At 53.8% G+C, this 17,673-nt stretch overlaps 21 non-coding genes across 21 annotated transcripts; all 21 read right to left on the bottom strand.

The window, feature by feature from the left end:
* Positions 1-500: 500 nt before the first annotated feature.
* On the bottom strand, positions 501-606 carry LOC128029898 (U6 spliceosomal RNA). The gene has a single exon (XR_008187741.1). It is a non-coding gene; the product is annotated as a U6 spliceosomal RNA (small nuclear RNA).
* A 734-nt stretch (positions 607-1,340) lies between these two features.
* On the bottom strand, positions 1,341-1,447 carry LOC128029800 (U6 spliceosomal RNA). The gene has a single exon (XR_008187648.1). It is a non-coding gene; the product is annotated as a U6 spliceosomal RNA (small nuclear RNA).
* Positions 1,448-2,181: 734 nt separating this feature from the next.
* Positions 2,182-2,288, bottom strand: LOC128029801 (U6 spliceosomal RNA). The gene has a single exon (XR_008187649.1). It is a non-coding gene; the product is annotated as a U6 spliceosomal RNA (small nuclear RNA).
* Positions 2,289-3,022: 734 nt separating this feature from the next.
* On the bottom strand, positions 3,023-3,129 carry LOC128029802 (U6 spliceosomal RNA). The gene has a single exon (XR_008187650.1). It is a non-coding gene; the product is annotated as a U6 spliceosomal RNA (small nuclear RNA).
* Positions 3,130-3,860: 731 nt separating this feature from the next.
* On the bottom strand, positions 3,861-3,967 carry LOC128029805 (U6 spliceosomal RNA). The gene has a single exon (XR_008187652.1). It is a non-coding gene; the product is annotated as a U6 spliceosomal RNA (small nuclear RNA).
* Positions 3,968-4,701: 734 nt separating this feature from the next.
* On the bottom strand, positions 4,702-4,808 carry LOC128029806 (U6 spliceosomal RNA). The gene has a single exon (XR_008187653.1). It is a non-coding gene; the product is annotated as a U6 spliceosomal RNA (small nuclear RNA).
* Positions 4,809-5,542: 734 nt separating this feature from the next.
* Positions 5,543-5,649, bottom strand: LOC128029807 (U6 spliceosomal RNA). Its single transcript, XR_008187654.1, has one exon. It is a non-coding gene; the product is annotated as a U6 spliceosomal RNA (small nuclear RNA).
* A 734-nt stretch (positions 5,650-6,383) lies between these two features.
* LOC128029808 (U6 spliceosomal RNA) lies at positions 6,384-6,490 on the bottom strand. The gene has a single exon (XR_008187655.1). It is a non-coding gene; the product is annotated as a U6 spliceosomal RNA (small nuclear RNA).
* A 731-nt stretch (positions 6,491-7,221) lies between these two features.
* LOC128029809 (U6 spliceosomal RNA) lies at positions 7,222-7,328 on the bottom strand. The gene has a single exon (XR_008187656.1). It is a non-coding gene; the product is annotated as a U6 spliceosomal RNA (small nuclear RNA).
* A 734-nt stretch (positions 7,329-8,062) lies between these two features.
* On the bottom strand, positions 8,063-8,169 carry LOC128029810 (U6 spliceosomal RNA). The gene has a single exon (XR_008187657.1). It is a non-coding gene; the product is annotated as a U6 spliceosomal RNA (small nuclear RNA).
* Positions 8,170-8,900: 731 nt separating this feature from the next.
* LOC128029811 (U6 spliceosomal RNA) lies at positions 8,901-9,007 on the bottom strand. The gene has a single exon (XR_008187658.1). It is a non-coding gene; the product is annotated as a U6 spliceosomal RNA (small nuclear RNA).
* Positions 9,008-9,741: 734 nt separating this feature from the next.
* On the bottom strand, positions 9,742-9,848 carry LOC128029899 (U6 spliceosomal RNA). Its single transcript, XR_008187742.1, has one exon. It is a non-coding gene; the product is annotated as a U6 spliceosomal RNA (small nuclear RNA).
* A 734-nt stretch (positions 9,849-10,582) lies between these two features.
* Positions 10,583-10,689, bottom strand: LOC128029812 (U6 spliceosomal RNA). Its single transcript, XR_008187659.1, has one exon. It is a non-coding gene; the product is annotated as a U6 spliceosomal RNA (small nuclear RNA).
* A 734-nt stretch (positions 10,690-11,423) lies between these two features.
* On the bottom strand, positions 11,424-11,530 carry LOC128029830 (U6 spliceosomal RNA). The gene has a single exon (XR_008187676.1). It is a non-coding gene; the product is annotated as a U6 spliceosomal RNA (small nuclear RNA).
* A 734-nt stretch (positions 11,531-12,264) lies between these two features.
* LOC128029883 (U6 spliceosomal RNA) lies at positions 12,265-12,371 on the bottom strand. The gene has a single exon (XR_008187726.1). It is a non-coding gene; the product is annotated as a U6 spliceosomal RNA (small nuclear RNA).
* A 734-nt stretch (positions 12,372-13,105) lies between these two features.
* LOC128029884 (U6 spliceosomal RNA) lies at positions 13,106-13,212 on the bottom strand. Its single transcript, XR_008187727.1, has one exon. It is a non-coding gene; the product is annotated as a U6 spliceosomal RNA (small nuclear RNA).
* Positions 13,213-13,946: 734 nt separating this feature from the next.
* On the bottom strand, positions 13,947-14,053 carry LOC128029813 (U6 spliceosomal RNA). Its single transcript, XR_008187660.1, has one exon. It is a non-coding gene; the product is annotated as a U6 spliceosomal RNA (small nuclear RNA).
* Positions 14,054-14,787: 734 nt separating this feature from the next.
* Positions 14,788-14,894, bottom strand: LOC128029814 (U6 spliceosomal RNA). Its single transcript, XR_008187661.1, has one exon. It is a non-coding gene; the product is annotated as a U6 spliceosomal RNA (small nuclear RNA).
* Positions 14,895-15,628: 734 nt separating this feature from the next.
* LOC128029816 (U6 spliceosomal RNA) lies at positions 15,629-15,735 on the bottom strand. The gene has a single exon (XR_008187663.1). It is a non-coding gene; the product is annotated as a U6 spliceosomal RNA (small nuclear RNA).
* Positions 15,736-16,469: 734 nt separating this feature from the next.
* Positions 16,470-16,576, bottom strand: LOC128029817 (U6 spliceosomal RNA). The gene has a single exon (XR_008187664.1). It is a non-coding gene; the product is annotated as a U6 spliceosomal RNA (small nuclear RNA).
* A 725-nt stretch (positions 16,577-17,301) lies between these two features.
* On the bottom strand, positions 17,302-17,408 carry LOC128029818 (U6 spliceosomal RNA). Its single transcript, XR_008187665.1, has one exon. It is a non-coding gene; the product is annotated as a U6 spliceosomal RNA (small nuclear RNA).
* Positions 17,409-17,673: the final 265 nt, after the last annotated feature.

Here is a 17,673-nt window from a genome sequence, read left to right on the forward strand (position 1 = left end):
GGAGCATCTTCTGGACACGAGGAAGCAGGTGTACACACTTGCCTTTGGTCCCTGGCGTACTGGAGCTGAAGGAGGCGTGGCCTCTACCTTTTTATAAGAAAGGAGAGTGGGCAGTGAAGAAGGGCTGGACAGCAAAGGCTCAGGGTGAAGGGAGTCTTACCGGATGCTCTTTGGATCTCCACAAGGTAGTGTACGGTCAGGGATTCTCTTCTTACATCCTAAACATGAGCGTGGAAGTTCTCCGGCTAGATTTCATGTTGTTAAATAAGCAGTTGACACGGTTCTCCTCTCCCTGCTCTCAAGTTCCGAGTCTGACGATGGCCACGTACTTCTCATGAGTTCATCACATGGTGTGACGGAGCGGGGCTGCAACTGAACATCTCTAAGACAGAGGAGATGGTGAGTGATTTTACGTCAAAACGCCTCCCACGCGGAGACTTCTATGTTTATTCACCGCCCGAGGGCTGATAGAGTAGAGGGGCACGGATATCGCAATCAAATAAAAGATGGAGCGCTTCCCGATTTGCGTGTCATCCTTTCGCAGGGGCCATGCTAATCTTCTCTGTATCGATCCAATTTTAGTATATGTGCCGCCGTGGCGAGCACGGAACAGCTGGCTCGCTCGAGGTATCTCTACCCCTCGGGTCCCTGCGAGCTCTCTCAGAGCTGGTAAGGGCCCAGTGAGCCGTCTCACCCCCTCGCATACCGTGCCGCACGGAGCGCGTCGGTGCTGAGGCCGGACGCACACCCCTCCATTGATGCAACCGCTCACCGAGTTTGGGGGACAGGTGAACGTAGCGCGTCAGTTTCTAAACGTGTCCGATTACACCGTGATGTACAGGAGCATCTTCTGGACACGAGGAAGCAGGTGTACACACTTGCCTTTGGTCCCTGGCGTACTGGAGCTGAAGGAGGCGTGGCCTCTACCTTTTTATAAGAAAGGAGAGTGGGCAGTGAAGAAGGGCTGGACAGCAAAGGCTCAGGGTGAAGGGAGTCTTACCGGATGCTCTTTGGATCTCCACAAGGTAGTGTACGGTCAGGGATTCTCTTCTTACATCCTAAACATGAGCGTGGAAGTTCTCCGGCTAGATTTCATGTTGTTAAATAAGCAGTTGACACGGTTCTCCTCTCCCTGCTCTCAAGTTCCGAGTCTGACGATGGCCACGTACTTCTCATGAGTTCATCACATGGTGTGACGGAGCGGGGCTGCAACTGAACATCTCTAAGACAGAGGAGATGGTGAGTGATTTTACGTCAAAACGCCTCCCACGCGGAGACTTCTATGTTTATTCACCGCCCGAGGGCTGATAGAGTAGAGGGGCACGGATATCGCAATCAAATAAAAGATGGAGCGCTTCACGGATTTGCGTGTCATCCTTTCGCAGGGGCCATGCTAATCTTCTCTGTATCGATCCAATTTTAGTATATGTGCCGCCGTGGCGAGCACGGAACAGCTGGCTCGCTCGAGGTATCTGTACCCCTCGGGTCCCTGCGAGCTCTCTCAGAGCTGGTAAGGGCCCAGTGAGCCGTCTCACCCCCTCGCATACCGTGCCGCACGGAGCGCGTCGGTGCTGAGGCCGGACGCACACCCCTCCATTGATGCAACCGCTCACCGAGTTTGGGGGACAGGTGAACGTAGCGCGTCAGTTTCTAAACGTGTCCGATTACACCGTGATGTACAGGAGCATCTTCTGGACACGAGGAAGCAGGTGTACACACTTGCCTTTGGTCCCTGGCGTACTGGAGCTGAAGGAGGCGTGGCCTCTACCTTTTTATAAGAAAGGAGAGTGGGCAGTGAAGAAGGGCTGGACAGCAAAGGCTCAGGGTGAAGGGAGTCTTACCGGATGCTCTTTGGATCTCCACAAGGTAGTGTACGGTCAGGGATTCTCTTCTTACATCCTAAACATGAGCGTGGAAGTTCTCCGGCTAGATTTCATGTTGTTAAATAAGCAGTTGACACGGTTCTCCTCTCCCTGCTCTCAAGTTCCGAGTCTGACGATGGCCACGTACTTCTCATGAGTTCATCACATGGTGTGACGGAGCGGGGCTGCAACTGAACATCTCTAAGACAGAGGAGATGGTGAGTGATTTTACGTCAAAACGCCTCCCACGCGGAGACTTCTATGTTTATTCACCGCCCGAGGGCTGATAGAGTAGAGGGGCACGGATATCGCAATCAAATAAAAGATGGAGCGCTTCACGGATTTGCGTGTCATCCTTTCGCAGGGGCCATGCTAATCTTCTCTGTATCGATCCAATTTTAGTATATGTGCCGCCGTGGCGAGCACGGAACAGCTGGCTCGCTCGAGGTATCTCTACCCCTCGGGTCCCTGCGAGCTCTCTCAGAGCTGGTAAGGGCCCAGTGAGCCATCTCACCCCCTCGCATACCGTGCCGCACGGAGCGCGTCGGTGCTGAGGCCGGACGCACACCCTTCCATTGATGCAACCGCTCACCGAGTTTGGGGGACAGGTGAACGTAGCGCGTCAGTTTCTAAACGTGTCCGATTACACCGTGATGTACAGGAGCATCTTCTGGACACGAGGAAGCAGGTGTACACACTTGCCTTTGGTCCCTGGCGTACTGGAGCTGAAGGAGGCGTGGCCTCTACCTTTTTATAAGAAAGGAGAGTGGGCAGTGAAGAAGGGCTGGACAGCAAAGGCTCAGGGTGAAGGGAGTCTTACCGGATGCTCTTTGGATCTCCACAAGGTAGTGTACGGTCAGGGATTCTCTTCTTACATCCTAAACATGAGCGTGGAAGTTCTCCGGCTAGATTTCATGTTGTTAAATAAGCAGTTGACACGGTTCTCCTCTCCCTGCTCTCAAGTTCCGAGTCTGACGATGGCCACGTACTTCTCATGAGTTCATCACATGGTGTGACGGAGCGGGGCTGCAACTGAACATCTCTAAGACAGAGGAGATGGTGAGTGATTTTACGTCAAAACGCCTCCCACGCGGAGACTTCTATGTTTATTCACCGCCCGAGGGCTGATAGAGTAGAGGGGCACGGATATCGCAATCAAATAAAAGATGGAGCGCTTCACGGATTTGCGTGTCATCCTTTCGCAGGGGCCATGCTAATCTTCTCTGTATCGATCCAATTTTAGTATATGTGCCGCCGTGGCGAGCACGGAACAGCTGGCTCGCTCGAGGTATCTGTACCCCTCGGGTCCCTGCGAGCTCTCTCAGAGCTGGTAAGGGCCCAGTGAGCCGTCTCACCCCCTCGCATACCGTGCCGCACGGAGCGCGTCGGTGCTGAGGCCGGACGCACACCCCTCCATTGATGCAACCGCTCACCGAGTTTGGGGGACAGGTGAACGTAGCGCGTCAGTTTCTAAACGTGTCCGATTACACCGTGATGTACAGGAGCATCTTCTGGACACGAGGAAGCAGGTGTACACACTTGCCTTTGGTCCCTGGCGTACTGGAGCTGAAGGAGGCGTGGCCTCTACCTTTTTATAAGAAAGGAGAGTGGGCAGTGAAGAAGGGCTGGACAGCAAAGGCTCAGGGTGAAGGGAGTCTTACCGGATGCTCTTTGGATCTCCACAAGGTAGTGTACGGTCAGGGATTCTCTTCTTACATCCTAAACATGAGCGTGGAAGTTCTCCGGCTAGATTTCATGTTGTTAAATAAGCAGTTGACACGGTTCTCCTCTCCCTGCTCTCAAGTTCCGAGTCTGACGATGGCCACGTACTTCTCATGAGTTCATCACATGGTGTGACGGAGCGGGGCTGCAACTGAACATCTCTAAGACAGAGGAGATGGTGAGTGATTTTACATCAAAACGCCTCCCACGCGGAGACTTCTATGTTTATTCACCGCCGAGGGCATAGAGTAGAGGGGCACGGATATCGCAATCAAATAAAAGATGGAGCGCTTCACGGATTTGCGTGTCATCCTTTCGCAGGGGCCATGCTAATCTTCTCTGTATCGATCCAATTTTAGTATATGTGCCGCCGTGGCGAGCACGGAACAGCTGGCTCGCTCGAGGTATCTGTACCCCTCGGGTCCCTGCGAGCTCTCTCAGAGCTGGTAAGGGCCCTGTGAGCCGTCTCACCCCCTCGCATACCGTGCCGCACGGAGCGCGTCGGTGCTGAGGCCGGACGCACACCCCTCCATTGATGCAACCGCTCACCGAGTTTGGGGGACAGGTGAACGTAGCGCGTCAGTTTCTAAACGTGTCCGATTACACCGTGATGTACAGGAGCATCTTCTGGACACGAGGAAGCAGGTGTACACACTTGCCTTTGGTCCCTGGCGTACTGGAGCTGAAGGAGGCGTGGCCTCTACCTTTTTATAAGAAAGGAGAGTGGGCAGTGAAGAAGGGCTGGACAGCAAAGGCTCAGGGTGAAGGGAGTCTTACCGGATGCTCTTTGGATCTCCACAAGGTAGTGTACGGTCAGGGATTCTCTTCTTACATCCTAAACATGAGCGTGGAAGTTCTCCGGCTAGATTTCATGTTGTTAAATAAGCAGTTGACACGGTTCTCCTCTCCCTGCTCTCAAGTTCCGAGTCTGACGATGGCCACGTACTTCTCATGAGTTCATCACATGGTGTGACGGAGCGGGGCTGCAACTGAACATCTCTAAGACAGAGGAGATGGTGAGTGATTTTACGTCAAAACGCCTCCCACGCGGAGACTTCTATGTTTATTCACCGCCCGAGGGCTGATAGAGTAGAGGGGCACGGATATCGCAATCAAATAAAAGATGGAGCGCTTCACGGATTTGCGTGTCATCCTTTCGCAGGGGCCATGCTAATCTTCTCTGTATCGATCCAATTTTAGTATATGTGCCGCCGTGGCGAGCACGGAACAGCTGGCTCGCTCGAGGTATCTGTACCCCTCGGGTCCCTGCGAGCTCTCTCAGAGCTGGTAAGGGCCCAGTGAGCCGTCTCACCCCCTCGCATACCGTGCCGCACGGAGCGCGTCGGTGCTGAGGCCGGACGCACACCCCTCCATTGATGCAACCGCTCACCGAGTTTGGGGGACAGGTGAACGTAGCGCGTCAGTTTCTAAACGTGTCCGATTACACCGTGATGTACAGGAGCATCTTCTGGACACGAGGAAGCAGGTGTACACACTTGCCTTTGGTCCCTGGCGTACTGGAGCTGAAGGAGGCGTGGCCTCTACCTTTTTATAAGAAAGGAGAGTGGGCAGTGAAGAAGGGCTGGACAGCAAAGGCTCAGGGTGAAGGGAGTCTTACCGGATGCTCTTTGGATCTCCACAAGGTAGTGTACGGTCAGGGATTCTCTTCTTACATCCTAAACATGAGCGTGGAAGTTCTCCGGCTAGATTTCATGTTGTTAAATAAGCAGTTGACACGGTTCTCCTCTCCCTGCTCTCAAGTTCCGAGTCTGACGATGGCCACGTACTTCTCATGAGTTCATCACATGGTGTGACGGAGCGGGGCTGCAACTGAACATCTCTAAGACAGAGGAGATGGTGAGTGATTTTACGTCAAAACGCCTCCCACGCGGAGACTTCTATGTTTATTCACCGCCCGAGGGCTGATAGAGTAGAGGGGCACGGATATCGCAATCAAATAAAAGATGGAGCGCTTCACGGATTTGCGTGTCATCCTTTCGCAGGGGCCATGCTAATCTTCTCTGTATCGATCCAATTTTAGTATATGTGCCGCCGTGGCGAGCACGGAACAGCTGGCTCGCTCGAGGTATCTCTACCCCTCGGGTCCCTGCGAGCTCTCTCAGAGCTGGTAAGGGCCCAGTGAGCCATCTCACCCCCTCGCATACCGTGCCGCACGGAGCGCGTCGGTGCTGAGGCCGGACGCACACCCTTCCATTGATGCAACCGCTCACCGAGTTTGGGGGACAGGTGAACGTAGCGCGTCAGTTTCTAAACGTGTCCGAGTACACCGTGATGTACAGGAGCATCTTCTGGACACGAGGAAGCAGGTGTACACACTTGCCTTTGGTCCCTGGCGTACTGGAGCTGAAGGAGGCGTGGCCTCTACCTTTTTATAAGAAAGGAGAGTGGGCAGTGAAGAAGGGCTGGACAGCAAAGGCTCAGGGTGAAGGGAGTCTTACCGGATGCTCTTTGGATCTCCACAAGGTAGTGTACGGTCAGGGATTCTCTTCTTACATCCTAAACATGAGCGTGGAAGTTCTCCGGCTAGATTTCATGTTGTTAAATAAGCAGTTGACACGGTTCTCCTCTCCCTGCTCTCAAGTTCCGAGTCTGACGATGGCCACGTACTTCTCATGAGTTCATCACATGGTGTGACGGAGCGGGGCTGCAACTGAACATCTCTAAGACAGAGGAGATGGTGAGTGATTTTACGTCAAAACGCCTCCCACGCGGAGACTTCTATGTTTATTCACCGCCCGAGGGCTGATAGAGTAGAGGGGCACGGATATCGCAATCAAATAAAAGATGGAGCGCTTCACGGATTTGCGTGTCATCCTTTCGCAGGGGCCATGCTAATCTTCTCTGTATCGATCCAATTTTAGTATATGTGCCGCCGTGGCGAGCACGGAACAGCTGGCTCGCTCGAGGTATCTGTACCCCTCGGGTCCCTGCGAGCTCTCTCAGAGCTGGTAAGGGCCCAGTGAGCCGTCTCACCCCCTCGCATACCGTGCCGCACGGAGCGCGTCGGTGCTGAGGCCGGACGCACACCCCTCCATTGATGCAACCGCTCACCGAGTTTGGGGGACAGGTGAACGTAGCGCGTCAGTTTCTAAACGTGTCCGATTACACCGTGATGTACAGGAGCATCTTCTGGACACGAGGAAGCAGGTGTACACACTTGCCTTTGGTCCCTGGCGTACTGGAGCTGAAGGAGGCGTGGCCTCTACCTTTTTATAAGAAAGGAGAGTGGGCAGTGAAGAAGGGCTGGACAGCAAAGGCTCAGGGTGAAGGGAGTCTTACCGGATGCTCTTTGGATCTCCACAAGGTAGTGTACGGTCAGGGATTCTCTTCTTACATCCTAAACATGAGCGTGGAAGTTCTCCGGCTAGATTTCATGTTGTTAAATAAGCAGTTGACACGGTTCTCCTCTCCCTGCTCTCAAGTTCCGAGTCTGACGATGGCCACGTACTTCTCATGAGTTCATCACATGGTGTGACGGAGCGGGGCTGCAACTGAACATCTCTAAGACAGAGGAGATGGTGAGTGATTTTACATCAAAACGCCTCCCACGCGGAGACTTCTATGTTTATTCACCGCCGAGGGCATAGAGTAGAGGGGCACGGATATCGCAATCAAATAAAAGATGGAGCGCTTCACGGATTTGCGTGTCATCCTTTCGCAGGGGCCATGCTAATCTTCTCTGTATCGATCCAATTTTAGTATATGTGCCGCCGTGGCGAGCACGGAACAGCTGGCTCGCTCGAGGTATCTGTACCCCTCGGGTCCCTGCGAGCTCTCTCAGAGCTGGTAAGGGCCCTGTGAGCCGTCTCACCCCCTCGCATACCGTGCCGCACGGAGCGCGTCGGTGCTGAGGCCGGACGCACACCCCTCCATTGATGCAACCGCTCACCGAGTTTGGGGGACAGGTGAACGTAGCGCGTCAGTTTCTAAACGTGTCCGATTACACCGTGATGTACAGGAGCATCTTCTGGACACGAGGAAGCAGGTGTACACACTTGCCTTTGGTCCCTGGCGTACTGGAGCTGAAGGAGGCGTGGCCTCTACCTTTTTATAAGAAAGGAGAGTGGGCAGTGAAGAAGGGCTGGACAGCAAAGGCTCAGGGTGAAGGGAGTCTTACCGGATGCTCTTTGGATCTCCACAAGGTAGTGTACGGTCAGGGATTCTCTTCTTACATCCTAAACATGAGCGTGGAAGTTCTCCGGCTAGATTTCATGTTGTTAAATAAGCAGTTGACACGGTTCTCCTCTCCCTGCTCTCAAGTTCCGAGTCTGACGATGGCCACGTACTTCTCATGAGTTCATCACATGGTGTGACGGAGCGGGGCTGCAACTGAACATCTCTAAGACAGAGGAGATGGTGAGTGATTTTACGTCAAAACGCCTCCCACGCGGAGACTTCTATGTTTATTCACCGCCCGAGGGCTGATAGAGTAGAGGGGCACGGATATCGCAATCAAATAAAAGATGGAGCGCTTCACGGATTTGCGTGTCATCCTTTCGCAGGGGCCATGCTAATCTTCTCTGTATCGATCCAATTTTAGTATATGTGCCGCCGTGGCGAGCACGGAACAGCTGGCTCGCTCGAGGTATCTGTACCCCTCGGGTCCCTGCGAGCTCTCTCAGAGCTGGTAAGGGCCCAGTGAGCCGTCTCACCCCCTCGCATACCGTGCCGCACGGAGCGCGTCGGTGCTGAGGCCGGACGCACACCCCTCCATTGATGCAACCGCTCACCGAGTTTGGGGGACAGGTGAACGTAGCGCGTCAGTTTCTAAACGTGTCCGATTACACCGTGATGTACAGGAGCATCTTCTGGACACGAGGAAGCAGGTGTACACACTTGCCTTTGGTCCCTGGCGTACTGGAGCTGAAGGAGGCGTGGCCTCTACCTTTTTATAAGAAAGGAGAGTGGGCAGTGAAGAAGGGCTGGACAGCAAAGGCTCAGGGTGAAGGGAGTCTTACCGGATGCTCTTTGGATCTCCACAAGGTAGTGTACGGTCAGGGATTCTCTTCTTACATCCTAAACATGAGCGTGGAAGTTCTCCGGCTAGATTTCATGTTGTTAAATAAGCAGTTGACACGGTTCTCCTCTCCCTGCTCTCAAGTTCCGAGTCTGACGATGGCCACGTACTTCTCATGAGTTCATCACATGGTGTGACGGAGCGGGGCTGCAACTGAACATCTCTAAGACAGAGGAGATGGTGAGTGATTTTACATCAAAACGCCTCCCACGCGGAGACTTCTATGTTTATTCACCGCCGAGGGCATAGAGTAGAGGGGCACGGATATCGCAATCAAATAAAAGATGGAGCGCTTCACGGATTTGCGTGTCATCCTTTCGCAGGGGCCATGCTAATCTTCTCTGTATCGATCCAATTTTAGTATATGTGCCGCCGTGGCGAGCACGGAACAGCTGGCTCGCTCGAGGTATCTGTACCCCTCGGGTCCCTGCGAGCTCTCTCAGAGCTGGTAAGGGCCCTGTGAGCCGTCTCACCCCCTCGCATACCGTGCCGCACGGAGCGCGTCGGTGCTGAGGCCGGACGCACACCCCTCCATTGATGCAACCGCTCACCGAGTTTGGGGGACAGGTGAACGTAGCGCGTCAGTTTCTAAACGTGTCCGATTACACCGTGATGTACAGGAGCATCTTCTGGACACGAGGAAGCAGGTGTACACACTTGCCTTTGGTCCCTGGCGTACTGGAGCTGAAGGAGGCGTGGCCTCTACCTTTTTATAAGAAAGGAGAGTGGGCAGTGAAGAAGGGCTGGACAGCAAAGGCTCAGGGTGAAGGGAGTCTTACCGGATGCTCTTTGGATCTCCACAAGGTAGTGTACGGTCAGGGATTCTCTTCTTACATCCTAAACATGAGCGTGGAAGTTCTCCGGCTAGATTTCATGTTGTTAAATAAGCAGTTGACACGGTTCTCCTCTCCCTGCTCTCAAGTTCCGAGTCTGACGATGGCCACGTACTTCTCATGAGTTCATCACATGGTGTGACGGAGCGGGGCTGCAACTGAACATCTCTAAGACAGAGGAGATGGTGAGTGATTTTACGTCAAAACGCCTCCCACGCGGAGACTTCTATGTTTATTCACCGCCCGAGGGCTGATAGAGTAGAGGGGCACGGATATCGCAATCAAATAAAAGATGGAGCGCTTCACGGATTTGCGTGTCATCCTTTCGCAGGGGCCATGCTAATCTTTTCTGTATCGATCCGATTTTAGTATATGTGCCGCCGTGGCGAGCACGGAACAGCTGGCTCGCTCGAGGTATCTGTACCCCTCGGGTCCCTGCGAGCTCTCTCAGAGCTGGTAAGGGCCCAGTGAGCCGTCTCACCCCCTCGCATACCGTGCCGCACGGAGCGCGTCGGTGCTGAGGCCGGACGCACACCCCTCCATTGATGCAACCGCTCACCGAGTTTGGGGGACAGGTGAACGTAGCGCGTCAGTTTCTAAACGTGTCCGATTACACCGTGATGTACAGGAGCATCTTCTGGACACGAGGAAGCAGGTGTACACACTTGCCTTTGGTCCCTGGCGTACTGGAGCTGAAGGAGGCGTGGCCTCTACCTTTTTATAAGAAAGGAGAGTGGGCAGTGAAGAAGGGCTGGACAGCAAAGGCTCAGGGTGAAGGGAGTCTTACCGGATGCTCTTTGGATCTCCACAAGGTAGTGTACGGTCAGGGATTCTCTTCTTACATCCTAAACATGAGCGTGGAAGTTCTCCGGCTAGATTTCATGTTGTTAAATAAGCAGTTGACACGGTTCTCCTCTCCCTGCTCTCAAGTTCCGAGTCTGACGATGGCCACGTACTTCTCATGAGTTCATCACATGGTGTGACGGAGCGGGGCTGCAACTGAACATCTCTAAGACAGAGGAGATGGTGAGTGATTTTACGTCAAAACGCCTCCCACGCGGAGACTTCTATGTTTATTCACCGCCGGAGGGCTGATAGAGTAGAGGGGCACGGATATCGCAATCAAATAAAAGATGGAGCGCTTCACGGATTTGCGTGTCATCCTTTCGCAGGGGCCATGCTAATCTTCTCTGTATCGATCCAATTTTAGTATATGTGCCGCCGTGGCGAGCACGGAACAGCTGGCTCGCTCGAGGTATCTGTACCCCTCGGGTCCCTGCGAGCTCTCTCAGAGCTGGTAAGGGCCCAGTGAGCCGTCTCACCCCCTCGCATACCGTGCCGCACGGAGCGCGTCGGTGCTGAGGCCGGACGCACACCCCTCCATTGATGCAACCGCTCACCGAGTTTGGGGGACAGGTGAACGTAGCGCGTCAGTTTCTAAACGTGTCCGATTACACCGTGATGTACAGGAGCATCTTCTGGACACGAGGAAGCAGGTGTACACACTTGCCTTTGGTCCCTGGCGTACTGGAGCTGAAGGAGGCGTGGCCTCTACCTTTTTATAAGAAAGGAGAGTGGGCAGTGAAGAAGGGCTGGACAGCAAAGGCTCAGGGTGAAGGGAGTCTTACCGGATGCTCTTTGGATCTCCGCAAGGTAGTGTACGGTCAGGGATTCTCTTCTTACATCCTAAACATGAGCGTGGAAGTTCTCCGGCTAGATTTCATGTTGTTAAATAAGCAGTTGACACGGTTCTCCTCTCCCTGCTCTCAAGTTCCGAGTCTGACGATGGCCACGTACTTCTCATGAGTTCATCACATGGTGTGACGGAGCGGGGCTGCAACTGAACATCTCTAAGACAGAGGAGATGGTGAGTGATTTTACGTCAAAACGCCTCCCACGCGGAGACTTCTATGTTTATTCACCGCCCGAGGGCTGATAGAGTAGAGGGGCACGGATATCGCAATCAAATAAAAGATGGAGCGCTTCACGGATTTGCGTGTCATCCTTCCGCAGGGGCCATGCTAATCTTCTCTGTATCGATCCAATTTTAGTATATGTGCCGCCGTGGCGAGCACGGAACAGCTGGCTCGCTCGAGGTATCTGTAGCCCTCGGGTCCCTGCGAGCTCTCTCAGAGCTGGTAAGGGCCCAGTGAGCCATCTCACCCCCTCGCATACCGTGCCGCACGGAGCGCGTCGGTGCTGAGGCCGGACGCACACCCCTCCATTGATGCAACCGCTCACCGAGTTTGGGGGAAAGGTGAACGTAGCGCGTCAGTTTCTAAACGTGTCCGATTACACCGTGATGTACAGGAGCATCTTCTGGACACGAGGAAGCAGGTGTACACACTTGCCTTTGGTCCCTGGCGTACTGGAGCTGAAGGAGGCGTGGCCTCTACCTTTTTATAAGAAAGGAGAGTGGGCAGTGAAGAAGGGCTGGACAGCAAAGGCTCAGGGTGAAGGGAGTCTTACCGGATGCTCTTTGGATCTCCACAAGGTAGTGTACGGTCAGGGATTCTCTTCTTACATCCTAAACATGAGCGTGGAAGTTCTCCGGCTAGATTTCATGTTGTTAAATAAGCAGTTGACACGGTTCTCCTCTCCCTGCTCTCAAGTTCCGAGTCTGACGATGGCCACGTACTTCGCATGAGTTCATCACATGGTGTGACGGAGCGGGGCTGCAACTGAACATCTCTAAGACAGAGGAGATGGTGAGTGATTTTACGTCAAAACGCCTCCCACGCGGAGACTTCTATGTTTATTCACCGCCCGAGGGCTGATAGAGTAGAGGGGCACGGATATCGCAATCAAATAAAAGATGTAGCGCTTCACGGATTTGCGTGTCATCTTTTCGCAGGGGCCATGCTAATCTTCTCTGTATCGATCCAATTTTAGTATATGTGCCGCCGTGGCGAGCACGGAACAGCTGGCTCGCTCGAGGTATCTGTACCCCTCGGGTCCCTGCGAGCTCTCTCAGAGCTGGTAAGGGCCCAGTGAGCCATCTCACCCCCTCGCATACCGTGCCGCACGGAGCGCGTCGGTGCTGAGGCCGGACGCACACCCCTCCATTGATGCAACCGCTCACCGAGTTTGGGGGACAGGTGAACGTAGCGCGTCAGTTTCTAAACGTGTCCGATTACACCGTGATGTACAGGAGCATCTTCTGGACACGAGGAAGCAGGTGTACACACTTGCCTTTGGTCCCTGGCGTACTGGAGCTGAAGGAGGCGTGGCCTCTACCTTTTTATAAGAAAGGAGAGTGGGCAGTGAAGAAGGGCTGGACAGCAAAGGCTCAGGGTGAAGGGAGTCTTACCGGATGCTCTTTGGATCTCCACAAGGTAGTGTACGGTCAGGGATTCTCTTCTTACATCCTAAACATGAGCGTGGAAGTTCTCCGGCTAGATTTCATGTTGTTAAATAAGCAGTTGACACGGTTCTCCTCTCCCTGCTCTCAAGTTCCGAGTCTGACGATGGCCACGTACTTCTCATGAGTTCATCACATGGTGTGACGGAGCGGGGCTGCAACTGAACATCTCTAAGACAGAGGAGATGGTGAGTGATTTTACGTCAAAACGCCTCCCACGCGGAGACTTCTATGTTTATTCACCGCCCGAGGGCTGATAGAGTAGAGGGGCACGGATATCGCAATCAAATAAAAGATGTAGCGCTTCACGGATTTGCGTGTCATCTTTTCGCAGGGGCCATGCTAATCTTCTCTGTATCGATCCAATTTTAGTATATGTGCCGCCGTGGCGAGCACGGAACAGCTGGCTCGCTCGAGGTATCTGTACCCCTCGGGTCCCTGCGAGCTCTCTCAGAGCTGGTAAGGGCCCAGTGAGCCATCTCACCCCCTCGCATACCGTGCCGCACGGAGCGCGTCGGTGCTGAGGCCGGACGCACACCCCTCCATTGATGCAACCGCTCACCGAGTTTGGGGGACAGGTGAACGTAGCGCGTCAGTTTCTAAACGTGTCCGATTACACCGTGATGTACAGGAGCATCTTCTGGACACGAGGAAGCAGGTGTACACACTTGCCTTTGGTCCCTGGCGTACTGGAGCTGAAGGAGGCGTGGCCTCTACCTTTTTATAAGAAAGGAGAGTGGGCAGTGAAGAAGGGCTGGACAGCAAAGGCTCAGGGTGAAGGGAGTCTTACCGGATGCTCTTTGGATCTCCACAAGGTAGTGTACGGTCAGGGATTCTCTTCTTACATCCTAAACATGAGCGTGGAAGTTCTCCGGCTAGATTTCATGTTGTTAAATAAGCAGTTGACACGGTTCTCCTCTCCCTGCTCTCAAGTTCCGAGTCTGACGATGGCCACGTACTTCTCATGAGTTCATCACATGGTGTGACGGAGCGGGGCTGCAACTGAACATCTCTAAGACAGAGGAGATGGTGAGTGATTTTACGTCAAAACGCCTCCCACGCGGAGACTTCTATGTTTATTCACCGCCCGAGGGCTGATAGAGTAGAGGGGCACGGATATCGCAATCAAATAAAAGATGGAGCGCTTCACGGATTTGCGTGTCATCCTTTCGCAGGGGCCATGCTAATCTTCTCTGTATCGATCCAATTTTAGTATATGTGCCGCCGTGGCGAGCACGGAACAGCTGGCTCGCTCGAGGTATCTGTACCCCTCGGGTCCCTGCGAGCTCTCTCAGAGCTGGTAAGGGCCCAGTGAGCCATCTCACCCCCTCGCATACCGTGCCGCACGGAGCGCGTCGGTGCTGAGGCCGGACGCACACCCTTCCATTGATGCAACCGCTCACCGAGTTTGGGGGACAGGTGAACGTAGCGCGTCAGTTTCTAAACGTGTCCGATTACACCGTGATGTACAGGAGCATCTTCTGGACACGAGGAAGCAGGTGTACACACTTGCCTTTGGTCCCTGGCGTACTGGAGCTGAAGGAGGCGTGGCCTCTACCTTTTTATAAGAAAGGAGAGTGGGCAGTGAAGAAGGGCTGGACAGCAAAGGCTCAGGGTGAAGGGAGTCTTACCGGATGCTCTTTGGATCTCCACAAGGTAGTGTACGGTCAGGGATTCTCTTCTTACATCCTAAACATGAGCGTGGAAGTTCTCCGGCTAGATTTCATGTTGTTAAATAAGCAGTTGACACGGTTCTCCTCTCCCTGCTCTCAAGTTCCGAGTCTGACGATGGCCACGTACTTCTCATGAGTTCATCACATGGTGTGACGGAGCGGGGCTGCAACTGAACATCTCTAAGACAGAGGAGATGGTGAGTGATTTTACGTCAAAACGCCTCCCACGCGGAGACTTCTATGTTTATTCACCGCCCGAGGGCTGATAGAGTAGAGGGGCACGGATATCGCAATCAAATAAAAGATGGAGCGCTTCACGGATTTGCGTGTCATCCTTTCGCAGGGGCCATGCTAATCTTCTCTGTATCGATCCAATTTTAGTATATGTGCCGCCGTGGCGAGCACGGAACAGCTGGCTCGCTCGAGGTATCTGTACTCCTCGGGTCCCTGCGAGCTCTCTCAGAGCTGGTAAGGGCCCAGTGAGCCGTCTCACCCCCTCGCATACCGTGCCGCACGGAGCGCGTCGGTGCTGAGGCCGGACGCACACCCCTCCATTGATGCAACCGCTCACCGAGTTTGGGGGACAGGTGAACGTAGCGCGTCAGTTTCTAAACGTGTCCGATTACACCGTGATGTACAGGAGCATCTTCTGGACACGAGGAAGCAGGTGTACACACTTGCCTTTGGTCCCTGGCGTACTGGAGCTGAAGGAGGCGTGGCCTCTACCTTTTTATAAGAAAGGAGAGTGGGCAGTGAAGAAGGGCTGGACAGCAAAGGCTCAGGGTGAAGGGAGTCTTACCGGATGCTCTTTGGATCTCCACAAGGTAGTGTACGGTCAGGGATTCTCTTCTTACATCCTAAACATGAGCGTGGAAGTTCTCCGGCTAGATTTCATGTTGTTAAATAAGCAGTTGACACGGTTCTCCTCTCCCTGCTCTCAAGTTTCGAGTCTGACGATGGCCACGTACTTCTCATGAGTTCATCACATGGTGTGACGGAGCGGGGCTGCAACTGAACATCTCTAAGACAGAGGAGATGGTGAGTGATTTTACGTCAAAACGCCTCCCACGCGGAGACTTCTATGTTTATTCACCGCCCGAGGGCTGATAGAGTAGAGGGGCACGGATATCGCAATCAAATAAAAGATGGAGCGCTTCACGGATTTGCGTGTCATCCTTTCGCAGGGGCCATGCTAATCTTCTCTGTATCGATCCAATTTTAGTATATGTGCCGCCGTGGCGAGCACGGAACAGCTGGCTCGCTCGAGGTATCTGTACCCCTCGGGTCCCTGCGAGCTCTCTCAGAGCTGGTAAGGGCCCAGTGAGCCGTCTCACCCCCTCGCATACCGTGCCGCACGGAGCGCGTCGGTGCTGAGGCCGGACGCACACCCCTCCATTGATGCAACCGCTCACCGAGTTTGGGGGACAGGTGAACGTAGCGCGTCAGTTTCTAAACGTGTCCGATTACACCGTGATGTACAGGAGCATCTTCTGGACACGAGGAAGCAGGTGTACACACTTGCCTTTGGTCCCTGGCGTACTGGAGCTGAAGGAGGCGTGGCCTCTACCTTTTTATAAGAAAGGAGAGTGGGCAGTAAAGAAGGGCTGGACAGCAAAGGCTCAGGGTGAAGGGAGCCTTACCGGATGCTCTTTGGATCTCCACAAGGTAGTGTACGGTCAGGGATTCTCTTCTTACATCCTAAACATGAGCGTGGAAGTTCTCCGGCTAGATTTCATGTTGTTAAATAAGCAGTTGACACGGTTCTCCTCTCCCTGCTCTAAAGTTCCGAGTCTGACGATGGCCACGTACTTCTCATGAGTTCATCACATGGTGTGACGGAGCGGGGCTGCAACTGAACATCTCTAAGACAGAGGAGATGGTGAGTGATTTTACGTCAAAACGCCTCCCACGCGGAGACTTCTATGTTTATTCACCGCCCGAGGGCTGATAGAGTAGAGGGGCACGGATATCGCAATCAAATAAAAGATGGAGCGCTTCACGGATTTGCGTGTCATCCTTTCGCAGGGGCCATGCTAATCTTCTCTGTATCGATCCAATTTTAGTATATGTGCCGCCGTGGCGAGCACGGAACAGCTGGCTCGCTCGAGGTATCTGTACCCCTCGGGTCCCTGCGAGCTCTCTCAGAGCTGGTAAGGGCCCAGTGAGCCGTCTCACCCCCTCGCATACCGTGCCGCACGGAGCGCGTCGGTGCTGAGGCCGGACGCACACCCCTCCATTGATGCAACCGCTCACCGAGTTTGGGGGACAGGTGAACGTAGCGCGTCAGTTTCTAAACGTGTCCGATTACACCGTGATGTACAGGAGCATCTTCTGGACACGAGGAAGCAGGTGTACACACTTGCCTTTGGTCCCTGGCGTACTGGAGCTGAAGGAGGCGTGGCCTCTACCTTTTTATAAGAAAGGAGAGTGGGCAGTAAAGAAGGGCTGGACAGCAAAGGCTCAGGGTGAAGGGAGTCTTACCGGATGCTCTTTGGATCTCCACAAGGTAGTGTACGGTCAGGGATTCTCTTCTTACATCCTAAACATAAGCGTGGAAGTTCTCCGGCTAGATTTCATGTTGTTAAATAAGCAGTTGACACGGTTCTCCTCTCAAGTTCCGAGTCTGACGATGGCCACGTACTTCTCATGAGTTCATCACATGGTGTGACGGAGCGGGGCTGCAACTGAACATCTCTAAGACAGAGGAGATGGTGAGTGATTTTACGTCAAAACGCCTCCCACGCGGAGACTTCTATGTTTATTCACCGCCCGAGGGCTGATAGAGTAGAGGGGCACGGATATCGCAATCAAATAAAAGATGGAGCGCTTCACGGATTTGCGTGTCATCCTTTCGCAGGGGCCATGCTAATCTTCTCTGTATCGATCCAATTTTAGTATATGTGCCGCCGTGGCGAGCACGGAACAGCTGGCTCGCTCGAGGTATCTGTACCCCTCGGGTCCCTGCGAGCTCTGTCAGAGCTGGTAAGGGCCCAGTGAGCCGTCTCACCCCCTCGCATACCGTGCCGCACGGAGCGCGTCGGTGCTGAGGCCGGACGCACACCCCTCCATTGATGCAACCGCTCACCGAGTTTGGGGGACAGGTGAACGTAGCGCGTCAGTTTCTAAACGTGTCCGATTACACCGTGATGTACAGGAGCATCTTCTGGACACGAGGAAGCAGGTG

Source organism: Carassius gibelio, chromosome A15 (assembly GCF_023724105.1).
Source record: "Carassius gibelio isolate Cgi1373 ecotype wild population from Czech Republic chromosome A15, carGib1.2-hapl.c, whole genome shotgun sequence".
In the NCBI taxonomy this organism is placed as follows: Eukaryota; Metazoa; Chordata; class Actinopteri; order Cypriniformes; family Cyprinidae; genus Carassius; species Carassius gibelio.